Below are 5407 nucleotides of genomic sequence, written 5' to 3' on the forward strand. Positions count from 1 at the left end.
TATTTTTTATATTTTTAACAAACGATATTATTTACACTAAGGGGGATGGGGTTGGGCTTAGTTTCATAATGGGTTAGCAATAATGTGATTCAATCAATTGTTTATTAAATATTATTTTCTTTATTTTTAATGTAAATTCTATAGAGACCGATTTTATTATGTGAATTCAGCTGCTTTAATTGGTTTATGAGGAGTTTATTCTAGCATGATCTAAGATTATTCATTTACTTCAAATATTTGACTTTCCTTATGTCAATTTACGCATATAAATACATTTAAAATGTGTAAGTTGCGCGTAGCACTTTGTGATTCAAAAAAATGCCCTTGTCATTTTAATTAGTTTTTTTGGTGCTATTTTTTTTCTAATTAGTACCTCACAATATGCTAGCAATAATGTGATCCAATTTCTCTATTTTAAAACACGTTCAAAACATCTTAAGAGGCGTGTAATGCAGGTTATAAAAAAAGTTTTTTGCACGCGGATAATAATGTGATTAAATTAGTTGTCAAGTGATTGTTTTTTTTTTTTTTTGATGAACAATATTATCTACACTAAAGAGGAGGGTGGTGGGCTTAGCCTCACAATGAACTTGCAATAATGTGATTCAATTAGTTATTTATTAAATATTATTTTCTCTATTTTTAAACATGTTCAAAACATCTTAAGAGGCGTGCAATGCCGATTATAAAAAAGGTCTTTCGCACGCATCCATAATGTGATTAAATTAGTTGTCAAATGATTTTTTTTTTAATAAACGATATTATCTACACTAAAGGGGAGGCGGTGGGCTTAGCCTCACAATGGGCTAACAATAATGTGATTCAATCAATTGTTTATTAAATATTATTCTATCTATTCTTAATGTAAATTCTATAGAAACTGATTTTATTATATGAATTCAGCTGCTTTAATTGGTTTATGATGGGTTTCTTCTAGCATGATTTAAAATTATTCATTTACTTCAAATATTTGACTTTCCTTTTGTCAATTTACGCATATAAATACATTTAAAACGTATAAGTCGCGTGTAGCACGCCGTAATTCAAAAAATACATTTCACGCGCGTGCATGAAGGCTATTATTATTCTATACGCTAAACATTTGTATAATTAATTAATTAGAATCTATATTTTCAAGTATGACAGAGATGTACATTTTTTTTCTTTTTAAGGACACAAAAACTGTCTTTGTCATGTATAATAATACTTTGATTCTATATTCTGAAGGCTACATATTATAATAAGGGTGTGATGTAATTTTCCCAAAACTAAGAGATGGCTTTTATAATTTAATCCAGCAAAATCACTTCCTCATATTTTATAATTTTCAAAGATATAGAAAATTTGTGATAGAATCTAAAGGTTGGAATGGTTCGGTGGAAAGTTTTTTAATACATTCGATATTGACAATGGTTATTCATGATAATTTGGTTCAAATCGTCTTGATGATAATTGGACATATATAAGACATCTCATTTACAAGTAAAAAAGAATACTACTAGATCGTAATATTAAATGACTGATTCGATGTTGATGTACGAAATTAAATACTGTTGTGTGTTTTCATTTACCTTGAACCGTACATGCACTTACATTATGTTTGGATAAGGGAAGTAAACTTGAAATTTTGGCAAAAGTTAGAATTTATAAATTGACATGCACCAATTCCCTTGTTTGGATTCATAAACATAGAAATTTAAAATTTTCACATAGAAAAAAAAACTTAGAATTTGAGACCTTCAATTCCAAGTTTAAATTTTATGTAAATAAGTGACATTTCCAAATTCTCTATGGGGTGAGTTTAAAATAACAAATTCTGTTTTCAATTTCGTTTTTTTTTTCTTTTTTTTTTCGTTTTTTTTTTCTTTTGGTTTTTGAATAAAACGGTATTAGATTTCATTGAATGAGCCATAAAAGGCTAGACAGTACAAGAATAGGATTCTTTGTCTACAATAAGATCACTAATAATAGGGGGAAGATTATCAATCCAAGCACAATCACTAGTGGAGTGGAGAACAAATCGAGGTCGACAATGAGCTACACAATTGGCTTGGCAGCGGATATGGGAAGCAAAATTTGGACCATTTTTCAATTTATGCGTGTCATTCTTGCGCAGGAGCCATGCTAATCTTCTATGTATCGTTCCAATTTTATCAGATGTCCCCAAAGGTACTTCAAATTTCTTGTTCTTCTATGTTAACCAAAGAAAAAAATTCACAAATTTTAGAAAATAAAATCGGCCCGTCATTTCAATTTTCTTCATTTTAAAATTTCTTATTAATCTCGAATTTTCTTCTCGAACAAAGTGTTAGGGTTTCTACTTTCTACCAAATTTGCAAGTGGTCCTTTATAACAATGGTGGAGAGGAGTTGAGCTCTTGCATGACATCGTGGGTTCAAATCCCTTCGGTGACTAATCTAACATCTAATTAACAAAAATCTATGGTTTGACAAAAAATATAATTTAATAAAACTTTCTACCAAAGTCCTTTGAACCTGAACTTCTGTTTAATATATATGTGTGTGTGTGTGTATATATATATATATATTTATTTTTTTTTCTTTTGATGTAAAGCCTTCTATTCCAATTTATTTATTATATTCTACACACTGAAAAGGGTTAATTTGGAGGTCCTTGAAAAAATTTGTAAACTAAATGACATAGAAGTTGATGATTGGATTATTACTTAAGTGTGGATGAAGATGCTCGTTTCTATTGGCGACATATCATTTAGTTTGCAAATTTTGTTTATAAATTTAATCTTCCTAGCATTACCCTTTCCTAGCATTACCCTTTAGTAAACCTTATATATGTTAATTACATGAACTAACTATAACTAGGTTTGTATAACCCTTTACACAATTATTATTGATTAATTTTATGTTCCCTCTAGAAAAAAAAAAACAAAGAAAAAAAAGTTTAAAATTTTTCTTTTCTTAATTCGTCAGTGAAAATTCTACTTATATTCCAACTATTATCAATTTTCAATCTCATACACACGTCGCATAATGAATATCAGGCAAAATGAGTTGTTATATAATGTGGCTGCACTTGTACAACTTACCAAAATAAATAAATAAAAATATATATATACGCACACAGAGCTTGTGAGTAAGACAATGCCAGAAATCAAATGGAATCAAGCCAGAACGAGCAGTCACTGTAGCCATCAACATGGAGGTCAACTTAAACACTTAAACTAATTAGTTAAGATTAACAGAAGGAAACTGGTTTAGAGGGTGGAATATGTATGTGTGTGTGTGTGTGTCTATAGAGAGAGAGGGAGAGAGAGAGAGAGCAGCAGCAGCAGTCAGGAGGAATAACATTAAGAAGTCCATGCGATTAGACAAGACAAAACATTGAACACCAAGACAAGTTAGTAGTTGGAGAGTAGTCTACTCCTAGTGGCTTAATTACCAGGTCAACCAAGACAAATTTAATTTGTATTATTGATTCTTAATTGATGTTTGAAAAATTGCATGGAATTCAAGGGAACTGGTTAGACTTTGTAGAGAGAGCCACAAACCATGTCAAAACTCAAAAGGAAGCAAAACTTGTGACTGCCGTGTTAAAGTCCTACATCGGTGGGTTCAAAGAAACCTAGTGAGTTTAAATAGAATTACTCCATTTTAACTAATATCGAGGTTTTTTGTGATAAAACACCACATCTGACGGATTGGACAGGTGATAAAGTTGGGAACAATATAATGTCGTTAGAGTGGGGCAGACCCGGCGATCCAAAAATCCAACATGCCGGTCATCAAAAGCCTACAACAATCTATCTTAGCTTTGGTCATGAACCATTGAATTTCAAGTAGGAGGAATATGCATACCAAATTACTTATGCTGGTCTTTTGTTTTTGTTGGTCAGACACTTCGGCTGCTTCCTTCAACTGGCACATTTCAATCATATTTTCATATTTTTTAATTTTTTTTTAAGACAAAGAAAAAGAGCGGTTAGAAACTCACATAAGATAGATATACCAAATATAGTGCAGGAAAAATAAGCAATGCATGCTAAAAGAAAATATAATATTTCCCTTGCTACGAAGAATCCACACCGGACCCATATGAAAGATAACGCTCTAGAAGGATCAAACCTTGCAAGCCAGAGAACTACGATTGTAAAGGCTGATACAAGGGAAATATTGCACCATCGTCTAATAATCTTGAAATTCTCGTTAAAGAAGCACTATTATGAGTTACCTCCAACTAACGTCGAGTTTTCTCCTCGTAGTCATTTACCAAGTGAATGAACCACAATAAACCTTCGTCTCGTATATTAAACAACAGCCACCTTACACTCTAAGATCCTTGACCAATAACCCATAATTGACAAAGACTCTCCTTTGTAGAGTGATATTGTTTGGATTAAAACTTAACTTTAGGCCCAAAGTTGGAGCAAAATCACGATGACAAAGCTTTCTCAACACTTGGATTTGATTTAAATATATCTTCAATGCTTAAGTTAGATCCAAGTCCTAAGCCCGCAGGCATGTAAATCTGATTAGTTTAAAAGTCCTTGGCCGCAAGGCATAAAAAAGAACTTTATGTGGACTTAACCCATCCACAACAATCCTTGATAAACGAGAAGTCCGAAGTTACTTGGGGCGCAAGTAATCGACCTACCCTCTAGTTTGCTTTCTATTATATCATGATTATCATAGAACGCTTAAGCATGGGATGGACTCTAATGGAAAGCCTCAAGGCCTACACTTAAGGCCCCACAAAGGCATCCATTTGGATTCATCCTATTCAGCGATCTTAAGAGTCTAAGCATAAGAATGAACTCTGATGGGAAGCCTCAAGGCCTACACTTAAGGCCCCACAAAGGCACCCATCTGGGTTCGTTCTATTCCTTGGATTCGGGTAATCAGAGATATAATAGTTAGAAGACTCCGACAATCACAAGAATACATATGATGCGTTCGAGTGCTGGTTTAGTTATGTATGGGAAGCCTCAAGGCCTACATTTAAGGCCCCACAAAGGCACCTGTTATAACTAAACATGGTTTCTTGGATACATATACATACATATATATATATATATATATATATATATATATATATATATATAGACAATGAAAGAACAACAACCATTTTACATCTGCCATGCTAAAGATGGCAGTGGCACGCCTGAGCACCTAAATGTTAACCTTGATTGTGAGTTTCAAGGCCTATACCTAAGGCCCCACAAAGGCACCTCTCAAAGTTAACTCTGTCCTTCTCTTTCAGCCTTGCCCGAAGAGCCTTGCCTGAAGAGTCTTGCCCGACGAGACTTGCCCGACAACGCCCAGAAACGAAGCAGAAGCCCGACAGCAGCCCTCAACCGGCACCAACCTCCAGGGGAGCTGTGTGCTCGTCGGCCAGGAAACATCCCCAGCGGAAATTCCTGCCACGAACAGAT

At 33.5% G+C, this 5407-nt stretch overlaps 1 non-coding gene across 1 annotated transcript; it reads right to left on the bottom strand.

Moving 5' to 3' along the window:
• Positions 1-2070: 2070 nt before the first annotated feature.
• LOC126588083 (U6 spliceosomal RNA) lies at positions 2071-2173 on the bottom strand. The gene has a single exon (XR_007611316.1). It is a non-coding gene; the product is annotated as a U6 spliceosomal RNA (small nuclear RNA).
• Positions 2174-5407: the final 3234 nt, after the last annotated feature.

The sequence above is a fragment of the Malus sylvestris genome, chromosome 10, assembly GCF_916048215.2.
Source record: "Malus sylvestris chromosome 10, drMalSylv7.2, whole genome shotgun sequence".
NCBI classification, from domain to species: domain Eukaryota; kingdom Viridiplantae; phylum Streptophyta; class Magnoliopsida; order Rosales; family Rosaceae; genus Malus; species Malus sylvestris.